Source organism: Pinus tabuliformis, chromosome 6 (genome assembly GCF_031772625.1).
Source record: "Pinus tabuliformis cultivar Carrire ecotype Pingquan chromosome 6, CPIR1, whole genome shotgun sequence".
NCBI classification, from domain to species: Eukaryota; Viridiplantae; Streptophyta; class Pinopsida; order Pinales; family Pinaceae; genus Pinus; species Pinus tabuliformis.
Window position 1 is genome coordinate 1,219,321,385 of NC_142292.1, and position 18,561 is coordinate 1,219,339,945.

Sequence of the window (18,561 nt, forward strand, 5' to 3'; positions counted from 1 at the left end):
GTGTGGGCCATTCATACCTGCAAGTGAATCTAGGCCAATTTGTGGAATGGATCTAGAGCCAACTGCCCATCTGAGATTTCCAAAATACCAGTGCTTTGTGGACAAAAGGTTACGCCAAGAGTAGGAGACATGTGAAGGATCCAGAGCCCCATCACACATCCAGAGAATGAACTCCCGATTTTGTAAGTATTTTGCATGGATAACTTGTTGCCAGAGGCCTTCACTGGTGACTTCTCTCCATAAGTTTTTTAGTAAAAGAGCCAGGTTGAATAAAGCGATATCTTTTGTCCCCCATCCACCCAAGGCAGTGGGAAGGTTAATCAGTTCCAAACTTGCAAGGTGAATTTTCCACTCTCTTTGAGTGCCCGCCCACAGAAAACGAGATGTGATTGAATTTAATTTCTTGATCACACCCTTTGGGAGCTTGAAAATATGCATCCAATATATGGGGATGCTATGTAGGACTGATTTAATTAGAACAAGTTGGCCCCCAAGTGAAATCCATGTGTGAGCCCAATCACTGAGCCACTTCTTGATTTTGTTAGTAAGCCAATCCCAGTCCCGGATTTTGTAACCATTTAGTAGAAATCTGAAGAGTCGAAACATCGCCTGGGTCATCTGTAATAAGAATGGACTTGGATTTATTCATATATAATCCTAAGGCAAGGCTGAAGTCCTGTAGGATACCATAAAAGGCAGTCTATATTTGGGGTCCAATCTACCAATTTCCATCAAATCATCCACAAAAAACAGGTGAGAGAGGATGACTTCTCACGCTATTATGCAACCTGTTATGATGCTCTGTGATCGAGTGTTGGGATGGGGTCCCCTAGGTCAGTTTTGGGGTTAAGATAACTCAAGTTTTGATGTAATTTTAGTAAAATGATGTAAATTCTCTGTGATTTGTGGATGCGGAGTGCGTAGATGGTTAGGAGTCAAAGGGGTTTAGCCCCTTGTTTATGTAAAGTTTGAGTCGGCTCACAGACCATGGGATTTTATGTAAAAGGATATAAATAGGTAGTCTTAGATAGTCTAAGGCATAATGATGCTAGTAATGGGTCTATAGAAGAGAAGCCTTAGCAGAGAAGTGGACCAGATAGGACAGAAAGGCTCTGCAGTTGAGTGCGTAGAGGCATATGTAGAGTCTGCAACTGAGTGTACGAATGCATGCAGCTGAGTTCATAGGGTAATGTTAAGTCTGTAAACCTAAACTGAAGATCAATAAAGAAAACTATTGAAGAAATTATGTGTATATCTTGTTATCTCTGTTTATTTCCTCTACAATATACGTTGTGAATGAATGTTGTGTTTATGAAATATTGATCTAATAATGCGTGATTCTATTGAATAACTGTTAGATGATGTACGCAAGCATGTTTATGTAATTCTGTGAAGAATATGACGACTTATCTAATTTTTATTAATAACATAAGCTTATCTATGTGAACCCTAACTTAGGACTGTTCTCCAATGCGCATAAGTGGGTAAATCAAATGATAAAGGTCCGTAAGAGCCAGTCGTAGACCTTCGCGAATGTCTGGAGGCTATTTCAGTAAAGTTGCAGTATTGAGCCCTAGGGACTTATCGATCTGTGTGAAGGCAGATGTGAGGCATTAAAAGATATCAAACTCGTCTCTGGATGCAGAAAATTGGTTCTTGCATCCCCCCATACTGCTTCGGGTGAGGTTGCAGCCTATGCTACGCAGGTTGATGCCGACAGGGCCAGGGGTGTAGGGATTTGTTTGTTGGCACAACTAACTCTAAACCTGGGTCAAGAACCCCTAAGACAACAAATGGTTATGTTTTCGGGACTGGGATCTGCGTGAAGGAGATGTGTGATGTCGTATCACTCGAACCTGGCAAAGAAAGAAATTGAAAATTTGATGGATAGAAAAATTCACAAATTCATGGCACGGGAAAACAAGAATCTATGCCTAGCAAAGGAGCAATGGTTGGATAGATATTTGTATATGGATATACACAGAATTTTCTTCTGCACCTTCCCGATTGAATTATACAAGTGGTTAGCTAAGTTGGCAGACGGTCAAGGGAGGTGGAAACTTGACGCTCCAATAATGTGGACTCCAGAACTGGTACAACGATTAGAAGCCTCTAAAGACAAAATCGTGCAGGATGTCGATCACTGGCTTGAAGGAATTATAGGAGGATTTGTTACAAAATTCTCAGTTGATACCTCAGACAGCTACAGTGAAGTAGAGCAATGATTTTTCAAAGGACCGCGAGATAAGTATCTAAGGTCTTTGAATACCTGGATTAAAATTTTGTTATGTGAAAAACGGGTTATGCCATTGCCTTGATGTTCGGAGCTACGCGAAGTGGAAAACCATTCAGAGATCAAGAGAGATGAGGTCCTGAATATAGCCCATTGATTGGAACTCCTTTGATTGACAATGAGAGAGCAAAGTAGGCCTCACCGCGGAGTGTTATTCAGCTGATAAGACAGGGTTTTCTATGGACACATCATCCATCCACTCCACCTCCACCTCCACCTCCACCACATACACCTTCGCCCACACCTCCACCAACACCACCACCGTTCAATGTGTCGAACACAATGAAGTTGTGAATTTTCAAAGGTATAGGGAGTGAAGACACATATCAGTTTTGGTTTGTTGTGAATGTTGTGTGGACATCATAGCAGATTACTGATGACAATATAAACAAGGCACAATTGGTCACCACTCTGCAGGATCAAGCGCTGACTTGGTATATTAAGTAATGCTCTAATAATCCTCTCGCAACGCTAGTAGAGACTAAGACTACTTTAAACAAAGAGTTTAGTAAGCCTAAGTCTGACTTGCAGTCAGTAGTTGGATTTAAGGAAATCATGATGAGGGTTGATGAGATGCCTTGGGAATTATACCAAAGGTTGAAATGTGTGATCTGCGAAGCTAACATGCAACTCATAGATGGTCAGCACCATGAGTGGTTTAGCTTCGCTTCTGCCCCACCTGAGGATTTCTCTGTCACAACAGAAGCTAGGAACTCAAGCAGAATCCCTGGAAATCGCGATGAGGTTGCATGCGACGCCTATTCAATATGCGACCTTGGGGGTATACAAAATTCACTATCAGTTACAGATTCTCTGCTTGGAATTACAGAGCTTGAAGAAAGAAAAAGAGACTATACCAGAGGTGCGCGCAGAAGTATGGTGTTTGAAGTGTAAGGGCTAGGGGCACCATAAAGACCACTGCCCTGTATTCGTGAACTATATCATAGGAGGGGGACTAATTCCCCTGAGGCCAGAACCTCCAGCAGGGTCGAGCGTAGGGGTCATGCTATGGTGCGCTATTTGTCAGGTTGTTGGACAACATGCGACAGATGACTGCCATTTGCTTCAAAAGTTCATCCAAACACCTCATCAGTTGTTCTGTAACTTCTGAAAATCAGTGGGCCACGATGAGCGCCACTATCAGAGATATGAGCTGATGATGGAAAGAATGCCTACATACTGAATTCAAGCAGATACTCGACCTCCAGAGCAGGATGCCGGAGGGGCACGTGGAGGTTATCAGGGACAAGGACGAGGCTGAGGAGGAGGAGGGCCTGGTAGAGGTCATGGACAAGTTATCTGTTATAACTACGGAACACCAAGGCACTACGCGCGGGAGTTCCAGAATCAGACACGCCCATCATGTCAGCACTGCAACCAGCTTGATCACACTATTGAAGAATGTCCAATATTGATAGCTAAGATGCAGGAGAAAAAGGCACAACCCCAGCAACCTACGCAGAACTTACAAATGATGAGAGTTGAGCCCCACGAGGAGGACTAGAGCATGAATATAGTGTTGAGAAGCGAGATAACCACTGGGGAGGATAAAGGAAAATAGCCTGAAGAGGACAAATGGGTCCGCAAGGCCCCAAAAAAGGAAGCTGGTTTTGATTTGGCGTGCGCTAAGGAAATATTTATGGAAGCTAAGAAAAGTTTCGTTGAGGCCTCCACATCAGGAAGCCAGAACAAAGTGCAAGAAATCAGCGTACCTGTAGAGGTTGATCCCTCTGTGCTTACCACATTCTTGGAGACCTACATGAAACTTATGTGCGATAGTAAAGCCGTGAAGGGCTTGCAAGAGTTAATAAACAAATGCATCGGCAAAGAAAATGCCCTTGATGGACACCACATGGTTAGAAAAATTGGCAAACATAAGGCTAGAACAAGGCGCGAGATGAGGCTCACCACGCAGATAGGAGACTATGAGATGGACCAGGTCATCTTGGATCTGGGGTCCAATGCGAACGTTTTTCCAAAGAAAACATGGGAAAGAATGGGGAGACCTGCACTGAAATGATCTCTGATTCAGCTCAGAATGGAAAACCAAAAGAAGGCCATCCGTATGGGACGATTATATGGAGTAACAGTTGATATAGAAGGTGCGAGCGTGATGGCTGAATTTGAAGTGTTAGAGATTGTTGATGAAAACAATCCATACCTCGCGCTCCTCCAAATTGACTGGTCCATTGACATGAATGGAGTCATCAACTTGAAGAAGAGGACAATGCCATTTGAAAAGAAATCACTTTGATTTCTAGTGCCGTTGGACCTTGCAGAAGGGGCGTGCTACACTAAACCGGTCCACAATTATGAAGAAAGTGAAGATGAGTTGGATCAGATTTATAAGATAACAACGCAAGACCAGTACTGGATCAATCCGACATCAGATGGACAGATTGCATGGGACCAGAAGAGTCCATGCACATCTGATTCAGATGAAGAATTGGAGCATTGGCAGAATCGACTACATGAAGTATCTACACAGCGTTGCAAAATGATGACTAAATCGTCGTGCTGCGTTTTGTCGGAGGTAAGGAATTTACCTTATTATGATGGTTTAACTGACGTGGATAAGTTTTTAGATGTGTTTGAGCGTGAAGTCCCTCAGCATCACCGCTTCCAAGAGTTATATTTGGCACTGCACACTACGCCTGCACGATGGTGGGGTACGCACAAGGATAGCTATGATGGATGGCAGGATTATAGAAGGTTGATGAGGTTGTGGTTTGGTCGACCTAACACTCGTTTGATTGAGAAATATGATGGGAGGGATGATCTGCATGATCACCTAGCGAAATGGACTAAATCTTATGGAATGGAGCCGCAACCAAAATGGGTACACTTATTTTTCCATACTCTAGATACAATTCCCATGAACTGGTATCTGGAAATGGAGCTCCGCCATGGTACCGCGGAGTAGGATACATCGAGGAAAGGATTCCTATTAACATTCAGTTTTGAATATGGCTTCGCGAGCATCGATGAAGCCTTAAAAGAGATTAAGGCAGTGATCTTCATAACACCGCAAGAACCTCTAGAATGGGTCTAGCCAGATTAGGGTGCCCAGCTACGCCATGCGCTAGAATGTTATAATGTAACCGCTGAGGAGAAGGATGAAGATCCAAGAAATATCAATATTCCATAGGTGAAAGGACATCGCGAAGTTGAGGGCCCACAAATAGACAACCCAGACATCACCGCGCCATTGAAAACAAGGCAAGTAAACATTGGGACTAAAGCAAAACTGATGTTTGCAAAGATTGTAGATTACTAGGACGATGCTACTGTGGATAAGGTTGTTGAGTTACTTCGTGAATATCAGGATATGTTCCATACTAATTTTTTAGACTTGAAGGGCATAATAGGAGACTTGGGCATTAGGAAAAGGTTTGCTTGGAGTTGGATAAGATGCTGGAAGTAGGCATCATAGAACCAGTGGAAGAATATGATTGGGTGAGCCCTATGTTGGTCCAGGAGAAGAAGCAGAAGGGAGAAATAAGGATTTGGGTGGATCTGCGAAAGCTTAATAATATGTGTGTCCATGACCCATTCCCAACACCGTTCAATGATGAAGTATTAAACAATGTTGGAGGGTAGGAGGCCTATTCGTTTACTGATGGGTTTTCGAGGTACCATCAAATTAAGATCGTGCCTGAGGATAGGAGAAAAATGACCTTAGCGACGGAATGGGGTTGTTTTCAATACATTATGATGTCGTTTGGACTCAAGAATGCGCCTGCGAGATTTTCTCACATAGTCATCCCGACATTCAAGGAGTTTATTCATAAGTTCTTGGAAATGTACTTTGATGACTGGATGGTGTTCGGACTAATAAAGTTCCATATAGCAAGCCTGCGCTTGATGTTGGATACGTGTCACAGATACCAGATCGCGCTGAATCTGAAGAAATGCATATTTTGTGTTCCCTTTGGAATCCTCCTAGGCCATGTGGTGCGCAAGAAAGGGTTGATGGTGGACCCTTCCAAGATTGCATCGATAATGAATTTGGAGGCCCTAAGGAATGTAAAGCAACTGTGCGCAACGTTGGGACATACGAGATATTGTAGAAAATTTATCAAGGCATATGCTTAGATTACCGCGCCTATAGAAAAGTTGTTGAAGAAGGGTGCAACTTTCTGTTGGGACGAAGAATGCCAGTGCAGCTTAGATGTTTTGAAAGAAAATATGGTCACCGCTCTGATCTTGGTATTCCCGAATTGGAAGAAGGAATTTCACGCACACGTTGATGTTTCTTGCATTGCATTAGGTGTGGTGTTAATGTAAGCTAGTGAAGGAGAAATGGACCACCCTATAGCCTTCGCAATTAGGAAATTATCGAAGGCTAAGAAGAACTAATCAACGACGAAGCGTGAAGGACTGGCCATGGTGTACGCACTGTAGAAGTTTGGGGATTATTTGTTAGGAGGGCATTTCAAGATGTACACGGATCATTCTAACTTAAAATACCTAATCAATAAGCCTGTGTTACAGGGGAAGATTTTCCGATGGTTATTGCTATTCCAGGAGTATGACTTTGAGGTCATTGTGAAGCCAGGGAGGTTGAATGCAGGACCTAACCATCTGCCGTGAATCGAAACTGGAGAGGAGCCTAATAATTTGGAGGAAGTGGTGTTGGATGTGAAAGTCTTTGCGGTGAATGTAGCAAATAGCCATTTTGCAGATGTCATTCATTTCTTGACTACGGGGATGGCACCAGAAGGGTATACAAGTCAACAAAAGAAGGAGCTAGTAGTGTGCGCAAAGGAATTTTCAGTGATTGCGAGACACCTGTATAAGATGGGTGATTATGAGATATTGTGAAGATATGTGCTCGATTTTGAGAGAAATAACATTCTCGTTGAAGCTCATGGAGGGGCTACAGGAGGACATTATGCATGGAAAGTGATTGCGCAAAAAATTTTGCGTTCAAGTCTATGGTGGCCAACGCTGCACAAGGATTCTAAAGTGTATTGTAAGGCATGCAATGCGTGTCAGAGAACGGGCAGACCATCGTGAAGGGATGAATTTCCATTACAACCTCAAGTATCATTGCAGCCATTTGAAAAATGGGTGATTGATTTTGTTGGGCCAATTTAGCCCCCAGGAAAGAAGACAGGTGCATGCTACATCATCACCGCGACGGAGTATCTAACCAGATGGGAAGAGGCACAACCGGTTAAGGATTGTATAGGGGCTATAGTAGCAAAGTTTTTGTTTGAGTATGTCTTAACCAGATTTGGTTGCCCGAAAGTATTGATGAGCAACCGAGGTACGCACTTTCTGAATGATCAGCGTGTTAACAGAGGAATTCTAGGTCTACCATCAAAATAGTACACCGTATCACCCGCACGCAAATGGAACTGTTGAGGCCTTCAACAAGATTTTGGAGAACGCGCTGACGAATATCTGCAACACACAGCAAAATGATTGGGATGTGCACATACTTGCAGTACTATGCACGTATAGGACTACTTGCAAGAAGCTAACAAGAGAAACATCATTTAGATTGGTCTATGGCCTAGAAGCTGTAATGCCTATGGAATATAGTGTGCCTAGTCTATCCATAGCAGCTCTCACAGGTATGGCAGATCACAAAGCCCTGGAGGAACAGACTGCGCAGCTGATGGAGCTTGAAGAGGACTGATTCTTGGCAGGATTCCATCAGCAAGTACAGAAGGAACGCGAGAAAGCATGGCACGATCAACACATAAAGCTTTGTACGTTTAAGGTAAACGACCTAATCTTGTTATATGATAATAAATTCACTAAGTTTCCGGGAAAATTTCAGATGCATTGGTTGGGGCCATATATTATCAAAGAAATTACAAATCGAGACGCAGTTCAGCTCTCGAAGCTGAATGGAGAACCTTTTCCAGGAAGAGTGAATGGAAGTTGATTGAAGATGTATACAGGGGATTCTACGCAATGACTATATGGTTGCAGGAAAGTCTTAGTGCTCCAGGAAGTTGCAAGGGAGCGCAGGACTATAAATTACACTGCCAAGGTCGAATGACTACGCAGCAGGCGGGCTACGTGGAAGACGATGAAGGTACAATCTACGACGCTGCACGCGAGAAGCTGCGCTATGGAAGGAGGTGTCGCGCAGCATAGCAGAAAAGTGACCATTGGAGTCACTATTCATGACTTGACAACTAGAATACGGTTAAGAGGAGTGGGCTGGCGGCATTTAAGGCAAAAATCTTTCAAGATCTGCCGCCAAAACAACATTAATTATCAAAATTTGGGGGGAACGATCGGATTTGAATTCAAAAACACCTATAAATTATGTGTTCCAATCCAACAGAGAACATTTTTCACCCTCAGAGTTTTTGTTGAGCTTTTCTATCTATCACTTATGAGCCAAGCATTTTGGGAGGAATTCTTCACCTACACAGATGTTTCCCTGGAATCCCGTGAGCTATTTATGGAGAGGATGACTGCCACAAACCCCGTTGAGGCTTTGATTTCAGATGCAACCGTATCTGACGCCCCAGGACCTGAAGCATCAAGTGTTGAAGCTACGCCTGTTGTGCCCACGATGCTGAGGTCACCAAGGCCAAAACAATCCATGGTGAAAGAAAAGAAACCGAACGCAAAGGAGAAGCAGAAAAAGTCGGTACAGATACGCACTTCCCCAAGGAAACATACTACGACACCAGCCCAGAAGAAAGATAAACAACCAGTAAAAGATAAGCAAAAGGTTGTAGACCTGGAGGCAGAAGAAAGCTAAGGAACGGAGGATATCAATGTTGAAGGCGCAAATCCCATAACAAAGCTCCCTGGTAAATCCCTCCAAGAAAGGGGAAGGTAAAGATCACCAAAGACCCCAACTCGGAGAAATTCACCATCTCCACACCCCTGTTACCTAAGCAAGTGCCTTTTGAATGTATGCGGCTCACGCGAGTCCCATTATTGAAGATGGAGGACTAGGACCTAGCGGATCACGCTAAGTTCCCACACTTATCGACGGATAACTTCATGAAACGAGTGTATTATGAAGACATGGGTGTGACAGCGCTGGAAATGAAGGAATGGGTCCACGGTGTTGAGTAATCTGGGTTGCTCAACTTGCTTTAGGTGCCAGATTACCACTTCACCCCCATTAACACAATTTGCATACGTCAGCTGCTTACTCTGGTGCATGATGGGTGTTTATGGCTAGGAGGGCCTATACCCATCATAGATATGCTTATTCACAGGATTACACACCTGTCGCATGAAGGTTTGAACCCAGCCAATGATTTTGGAGGAAAGACAAGGGAGAAGGAGCTTGCCTAGCGAATGAAGAAGGATTATGAACTGGTGAAAAAGTCACGCGGGTATTCCATTTTGTTTATCTCAGACCCCGTAGTTCAATTGGCCACGCAGATATTGGTCGGGAAGGTAATGAGGAAGTGTCATGCGGATGAAGTTTTGGCGCTCGTAGTGTCCCTAATTGCTCAGTGCGCAGAGGGCATCCTATTTAGCTAGTCCAGATACCTGTGCCAAGAGTTCCTCACAAATTGTCGCGACGCTCAGGATGAGACCAAGTTGTTTCATTATGCTTGGTTACTACTCTCGTTTGTATTGGTTGCATGGGAACTTTCAGAGGATAGCCAGTTTCCTCCACTGGAAGAAGGATTACCAGAGGCAGCACAGTTCGCCTCCTTGTGGGCTACAAAGGACCCTACATGGATCATAGAAACAAAAATCTTTTGGGTCCTAATGGAATCTATTCTTCACATGGCGATTAACCAGTGCCCAAGGTTGTCCCCAACCTTGTACATGCAGTTGTCATCCTACGCAACCTCCAAGTCTAACTTTCACTAGGTATATATCTAGGCGCAGAAGGATCCAACACAGAAGTGGCATGAATCGCCATACTTGGTAACAGAGACCGATGTGCAGGAGGTAGTGGTGCGCTAGCAACTCGCATGGCGCGCCCCTTCGGATCTAGTTGTTGGACCAAGGACAGGTGCAGAGAGTGTGGTCGTGAAGAAAAGGAAGGAGGAAGCTAAGCAGGTTGCGCAGAACTTGGCTGCGCAAAAAAAAAAGGATGTTGTAGAGAAGGCTCAGGTTGAGAAGGAATGCACTGCCAAGGAAAAGGTGGAACAGGAGCAGCTCGAGACCCAGAAAGGTGACAAGAGACCTTCGCCAAAAACACAAACAGAAACAGGACAAGGCGGTGGAGGTGATGAAGGGAAACACACCCCCTTCATTCTGAAAAGGCAAAAATTGGAACAGCAAGCTAGATCGTAGAAGAAGCAGAAAGCCCATAAAACACAGGTCGATCCAATAGTGTTTTCAGAAAGCAATCTGGACGAGATCCGTGACAAAGTCCACGACATCGCAACAAAAGTGTTGTAGCAACTAGAACATCAATACTTGCAAACATTGGGCAGAGTCAATAAGGATCTCCGAGAGTTACAGCTCCAAGCAACCCAGATCCAAGCAGATGTCAAGAAAGTGAGCGGTTCAGCAAGTAGGTCAGTGTGAGGTCAAAGAACAGGCGTGAGATAATTCTGTGGCCATTGCAGGATTTGCAAGTCTTCCCCTTGCCTCTAGGTTCAGTTCGCGCTGACACCAAGCAATAACACGCCCTCCTTTATAGAGTCCCAAAGATGGGCCTGAACCTTTCTATGATGAAACTAGAGTCATTGCATGCACTATTACAGGGAGCTGTGCAGGAAATTTGCATCTGGGAATAGCAAGCACTCAGTGTTGTCAGCAAAATCAAGGTTAATAATCAGTAGCTATTCACCGAGAAGACGCGGGTTTTCGAGGAAAAGGAGGTGCTCCAAGTGTACAGTTCATGGCTAGATTTAGTAGTTGCGAAGGGATGTCGGATAGTACCTGAGCTTCATATTCCTAAAGATGCACAGCCAAAAGCGAAGATCACGAAGTTAGCCGCTGGTGTGCGCGAAGAAAATGTAGAGGTTAACCAAGTTCAATTTGAACTCAACATGAAGATCACCAAGCTGCAATTGAAGATGTAGCCTACGACTCCTCTGAAGGTTCGAAGCAGCGCGGAGCCGCAACCAAGGAAGGACTGGCCACTCTAGATGCCAAATTTTCACACTGTGCAACAATATTCGAGCAGGCCATGGAGTTGGTAACAAATCTGCAGGAGGATCCAAACTTGCAAACACTGAATACAGAGATCAGGAAGTTACAGTAGTAGTACGATGAGGTTAGGGAAACAACACGCTCCATTGCACCATCGCAGCACCTAGCCAAATTACAAGAGGGGAAGCAGCTCCTCGCGCAGGTAGAAGAAGCACATAATAAGGAGGTCTTGCTTAAGGCTAGGCTAGAGCCTTGGTTAGAAGAAGCTTATCAGATCACGACTACCATTTAGGATTAGCTCAAGAGCTTGTAGCAGTCACAGCAAACATTGAGGCTTCCCGCAGAAGGACCAGCTATGAAAAATTAGTTGAAGAGGTCAAGAAGGCAGCTACGCAGAGCGTTGCCGAGGTTGCAGCAGTGCAGGTGGAGTTGGGGGATCTTCGCAGCAAGATTGTAGCACCAACCGAGTGACTCGAGGGCGAGTCACGATCTTTGTATTGGGGGCCTGTTGGGATGCAGTCCCCTAGGTCAGTTTTGGGGTTAAGATAGCCAAATTTTTGATGTAATTTTAGTTAATGATGTAAAGTCTCTACTATTTTTGGATACGGAACACGTAGATGGTTAGGATTCAAAGGGATTTAGCCCCTTGTTTATGTAAATTTTGAGTTGGCTTTGAGACCCACCCATGGTCCACAGACCATGGGATTGTATGTAAAAGGCTATAGATAGGTGTGTCTTAGAGAGTCTAAGGCATAATGATGTTAGTGACGGGTCAATAGAAGAGAAGTCTTAGCAGAGAATTGGATCAGATAGGAGAGAAAGGCTCTATAGCTGAGTGTGAAAAGGCCTAGTTAGAGTCTGCAGCTGAATGCGCGGATCCATGCAGCTGAGTGCACAGGGTAGTGTTGAGTCTGTAAACCTGAACTGAAGATCAATAAAGAATACTATTGAAGAAATTATGTGTATATTTTTTTATCTCTGTTTATTTCCGCTACAATATATGTTGTGAATGAATGTTGTGTTTATGAAATATTGATCTAATAATGTGTGATTCTATTGAATAACTATTAGATGATGTACACAAGCATGTTTATGTAATTCTACGAAGACTCTGACGAATTATCTAATGTTTATTAATAACGTAATCTTATCTACGTGAACCCTAACTTAGGACTATTCTCAAATGTGCATAAGTGGATAAATCAACTGATAAAGGTCTGCAAGAGTCAGTCGTAGACCTTCGTGAAGGTCTAAAGGCTGTTTCAGTAGAGTTGCAATACTGAAGCCTAGGGGCTTATCGATCTATGCGAAGGCAGATCTGAGGCGTTAAAAGACATCACACTCATCTCTGGATGCAAAAGCTTGGTTCTTGCATCCCCTCATACTATTTCCGGTGAGACTGCAGCCTGCACTACACAGGTTGTTTCCAAAAGGGCCAGTAGTGTATGGATTTTTTGGTTGGCGCAACTAACTCCGAACATGGGTCAGGACCCCCTAAACCAACATCGAGCATCTTTGATTTTCCTACTAAGTCCATCTATGATAATGAGGAATAAAAGAGGGGACATCGCACAAGCTTGTCTAATTCCTCTAGATGCCAAGAAAAAATTTTCAGGAAGGTCGTTGATCAAGATGGCAAAGGATGCAGACTTTATACATGCTTTGATCCAGCTAATCATTATTCTTCCCAATCCAATCTTCTCCAAAATCATCCACAGTAGTTCCCAATCAACACAGTCAAAATCTTTTGTTAAGTCAATCTTCAAGAGATAAGCATACATTTGGTTTTTTTACAGAATGAATGGCTTCTTGGGAGATTGCAACCGCATCTGCCCATGCTTAAGAAAACCAAATTGCTCCACAGATATATATTAGGATAAGAAGGGTTTATGTTTGTTTGCAATATTTTTTAAATCAGTTAATAAATAGTATTTCATAAAGAAATCGGGCGATAGTTAGAAAATGATATCGGATTTGTAATATTTGGAATAAGGCATATGAAGGTAGCATTTGTGGCATTGGATACCCAGCCAAGTTCCCTAGATTCTTCAACCATCTCAGTCAGCTCGTGGATCATTTTATCTTGAAAATGCAGGAAAATTTCCATGGTCCATCCGTCGGGGCCTAGAATTTTACCTCTGCCTAGATATTTTAGAACTTGAAGGACTTCATCCTGTGTTATTGGGCGGTCCACTTGATTTGTTTCCTCCAGATGTGACCAAGAGGGAAACAGGTCACATACTTCAAGTTGTTTGCATAAAGGAACCTGATCCTGAGGGCAATATAGATTGTTGAAATAGCTTCTAGCGTCCTCTTCGATATCTGATTGTTTGGTCAAAGTTTCACCCAATTCCGATGTTATATTCCAAATTGTGCTTTTTTTCCATCTGCAGGAAATTTGGTTGCGAAAAAATCTGTTGTTCTTATCACCAGCTTCAACCCATAATATTTTGCTTTCTTCTTTTAATTCTTTAGCCTGATCAAGAACAATTTTTTACATACAAATTTCCAGCTAAATGATCGTTTTTATTTTCATGTTAGAGAAATATGTAGGAGAGTTAGGGTCCTCTAATATTTTCGCCTATTGATCAATCATGATGAGTTCTTGGATGTTCACCCGCTTCTTTTTCTTAGCCCACAGTCTAACCTTATTTTTGAGCATACGCAACTTGAGGTTGATTGTATCCATCTTCCGATGAGCCAAGTCTTCACAAGGGGACTACTAAGTTGAGTGAACCAGAGCAAAAAAATTTGGATCCTTCAACCAAAAATGATTAAATTTAAATGGAGGTGCCTTCTAACTGAGTAAACTAGTCCAATTTAACAGAATCGAGAAGTGATTAGAGAATTTTATTGGAAGGATGCAGGAGTGTATATCCTTTAGGATGTTTGCTAAAGGATCTTGTATGTAGAAATTATCAAGGCATTTGGCTAGACCCTACACATCCCACCTGCCATTCCTCCAATTCGATCCCAAAGGGTCAGGCATGATATCTCGTAGGCCCTTCTGCATGAAGAGATATTTAAAGTAGCCTCCTAAAGGGTCTAGACAACAGAGTGAACCCCATATATCTATAGAATCAATTGTGAAGTTTAGGTCCCCAGCCAGGATGAGAAAGTCAAGGTCCAAAATGCCATTATTATTAGCACAATTCTAGAAGTCCTTCCTATTTATGTATGGGGCATAAACATTAAAAATTCGCAGTCAATTCTTAGTGCCTCTTCGGCCACCGGAGATAATAATGCCCATCGTAGTGTTGTATTCTTTGAAGTGGTATATTTCAAGGTTCCACATAACATCCAATCCCCCAGAGAATCCTTTGGCGCTAATGGCACATACAAACCATTCTGGACAGATATGTAGCAAGTGTTCCCAAGTCTTTTCCCAACTTGTCATAGTTTCCTGTAATAGAACTATCCCAGAATTGTAGATTTCAATTATGCTTTTCAAGGATCTTTTTTTGTAGGTTGATCCTAAGCCTCAAACATTTAATGACAAGATTGACATTATGGGAGATCATAATTGGGTGGATATGCTCTAAGGACCCAAGTTTGGGGCGAATTTACATCATGGCGACCCACCCTAAATGAATCAGGTTCAGCTTGGGCAGGTGGAATATCTTTGGAAGCATGGAAATGGTCAATTAAGTTTGATGGGAGCAGGGTACAGTTCGAAATATTTGTATATGATATCCCTTTCTTTCTTCTGGTGGTTACATTCTTGCAGGAGGCTGGGGAGGGGATATTTTCATGTTCATCAAAGAAATATTTTTTGATAGTCAGGGGTTCCATGGTACTTTGTGAATATTTGGCCAAGGTATCTAGATCCAAATATTCTGAAAATGGTGAGAAAGTCCTATCAGACAGGGCCCCAAATTTAATTAGGGAGGATATGTATGTATCAGAAGAGGGTGGTTGATCAATGGGATGTGGAGAAGGCTAAGAGTCAGGGGGCATCAACGTATGATTTAAGAGGATTGAAAGGGGGGTCAAGATAGCATGAGATAAGATTTTATGGCAGGGTTATGGTGGGAGATATTTGGTAGCAATTTACTCTCCTAGCTGACTTGGGGGAGAGGGGTTAGGTATATTGGCAACCTTTGAAGTATTTGACAGATGATGGAGGGGGGGATTACCTGTAGAATGCAATTTTGTTGAGTGTTTCTCAGCAAATACTCGTTGCCCTGCATCATCCAAGGAGTTTGATTTTCCTGAGAGTCTATTTAGTCTTTTTGGACATCCAGACATGAGATGCCCCATGTCATGATAGCAAAGGCATCAAAAAGGAATAGCCCAGTAATCAACAATTTTCTTGTGTGAACAGGGGCCCCAATATAAGTTGATCTACGTAGGCAACCCCCTAGCTATCATTCTTTCAACCAATACCCAAGCAGTGTGTTTTATCAGTCCACCCAGGCTGCCCTCGTCTAAGAAATAGAATTTACCAATTGAGTTGGCGTTATCTATAATGGATTTCCTTGTCCATAATTCAAGTGGGAGCCTTGGGAGTTTTACCCAAAAGATGTTTCGTCTTGGTAAGTCGATGGCAGCATCGATACCAAAGGTCCACCATTGTAAAGATAGGTAGTCGCAACCCTATACCCACGGACGATCTACAATCAAATCTGCGTCCATTGGAGTTAAGAAGTGAAAAGCGACCAGTCCTTTTGAAGGGCATTAACATGTGAATGGTATTTGAGGATAGGTAGCCACCAAGAATCTATCCATTTATTCATCTGTACGCTATTGTATTGCCTAAATACCCATCGTCCAACTAGGGCTTGGGATTTTAATTTAATGGATTCATCCCAGTATCCATCAGCCTCAAGAACTAAACCTTTTGACGAAATTGCAGGTTTGATGGCCTTCGGTTTGCATTGTAGAAGAACAGGTTTCTTACTCGACCTTCAATATGCCATGTCCCAATCCTTTATGAGAGATCGAGTGTATGTTTCCTCCGCCTGGACTGTGACGTCTATCAGTAATGCATCATCTCAAGAGGAAGGTGTATTAACAATGTCTTTCATTTTTTCGGCCAATCAATAAAATAATCAAGTGCCAACTAGATCAAAAACAAGAGCATCCAGTGTGATGTGGAGGCCTACTCAAAGACACTGCAATTGATGGTCACAAACCAAAATAAAGAGTGCATGAGAATGGTTCAATAGGATAGTGTTGGGTGGAAGACCAATCGTATTTTATAAAGAGAGAAATTATCTTGACAATGATTGGTTGGTCTAAAAAAATGTGCCCAGTGGAATCTCCAGTTGCTTGATTGAGTCGACAAAATCACCGCAAAAAAACCCCTAATATTACTTTTGTCAAGTGTTTAGGGGAGATAGTCCAATTGTGAGCCCAAGAAGGAATTCAAATTTTGAAACCACCCAAGTCTATTCATCACAGGTACACCTATCAGAGACAATTGTCGAAAAATAATAGGCCACGAGGGCCAATCAATTCCCAGTGTAAGAGCTATCGAAGTCATGGGAGGGGAATGTGCAGCGAACCATACTGCCAGAGGAGAAAAAACCCCCTAACCTTCTGCTCCAAGGCAAAAAGAATACTTATGAGGGAGGATCTGAGCAAATCTGAAGTTGTCACTCCATAAATGCAATGTCAATTAAGAATACCAACCATCATCTACCCAATTACTATAGTCCTGATGCCTGTTGAGATTAAAGGATCCGCGGGACGATGTGGAACAACATCGGTCCAGGGTTTGATTTTTTGGGAAGAAAGAAAACAGATATCCTGTTATGTGATACTTCAAGGCTTAATAGCCTTCCATGGGGTTTTTAGCACACCATGTACAAAAATGACACCAATTGAGATTTATCCATATCCAGCAAAATCAACAATTCCAACCAATGCAATCTTTTAGGATTTCTTCCTGATTTTTTGGCACCTCTGTCCCCCAAGTGCAAAACATTTTTCTCCACAATCACCTTATATGTGTTATGAATCTTATTTATATTTCCCGCATGCAGGCATCCTCTATCCAGAGTGAGTTCAAAGGTATACTTTCATAGAGCAATAATTCTTTCTGCTAACAAGAATAAATGCTTGGACGAGGGACAATTTATGCTGCTTCATTTCCCATATGTTGTAAAAAAACCTTCAGTGGCATGGGTTGCTTCCCAGTTTCTCATCAACGTTTTCCTGTTACATCTTCATTTGACCACAGAGCATAGTAAATACCAACCAATTCTCTGCAATTGGACTCTTCTGGATACACTCATGATCCATAGAAATTCTCCCCTTTTATCTACCAATCCACATGACAAAAACTTCTAAATTCAGTTTTTGGTGTTTGGATTCAGTGACAACACCCTCTGCACCATCTCTCATCCTCACCTAGTTTTTTTGGGACTCTGGTGAAGCATCCCAACAATCTCAATGTCTTGTGATTTCCTCTCATTTGCAGGAACATGTATATCATAACATTAAAAGAGACTAGCATACACTTCACATCACCAAATATGAGCAGAGACTAATATATGAGACAACTCCTCCATTGCTCCATTAAACAACTTGCCTTCGGGTAGAGCTTGTGTTACCTCTACAACGAAACCCTTCCATATTTTGAACTTCTACCAATTCACACCAGAGACTAACATACACCCCACATCACCAAATATCAGCAAAGACTCCATTAAAATGTATAAGGCTATGTTTTATGTGCTCACCAAACCAGCTCATGGCCATCTTTTTCCTATACACCAAGCTTGCAGAAACATTCGCAGTTGATGAGAGCCATAGTTCAAAACTTTGGACCATTTCTCGATTTTTGTGTGTCATCCTTGCGCAAGGGCCATGCTAATCTTCTTTGTATCGTTCCAATTTTATCAGAAACTTACAAGTTACCATTGCCTTATGTTTAATTTTTGCAACCATGAAAAGAGATCACAAAATGCTATCATTCTAGTTTGAAATGATAGATCATGAATGGATAAGTCAACAATTCAAACCATCAAAGCTTTAAACAATCTACCTCTGGCCAGAGAATTATTGACCCATTTTCAAAGAATCATATGTTTATTGAACTTCAATATATGGACTTTCTTCGCATAGTTATATCCAGTTGACTAGTTGATAAAGAATCGCTATGTAATATAATATTGTTGTTTGATAAGCCCCACCAATTTGTTCATCTTCCATATTGGTGAATCCTCCACGTGGAACGACACATCAAATAAACACCAAAACGCTCATGTCATTAA

The 18,561-nt window shown here is 42.5% G+C and overlaps 1 non-coding gene across 1 annotated transcript; it reads right to left on the bottom strand.

The window, feature by feature from the left end:
* Nucleotides 1-18,103: 18,103 nt before the first annotated feature.
* Nucleotides 18,104-18,202, bottom strand: LOC149263084 (U6 spliceosomal RNA). Its single transcript, XR_016261245.1, has one exon. It is a non-coding gene; the product is annotated as a U6 spliceosomal RNA (small nuclear RNA).
* Nucleotides 18,203-18,561: the final 359 nt, after the last annotated feature.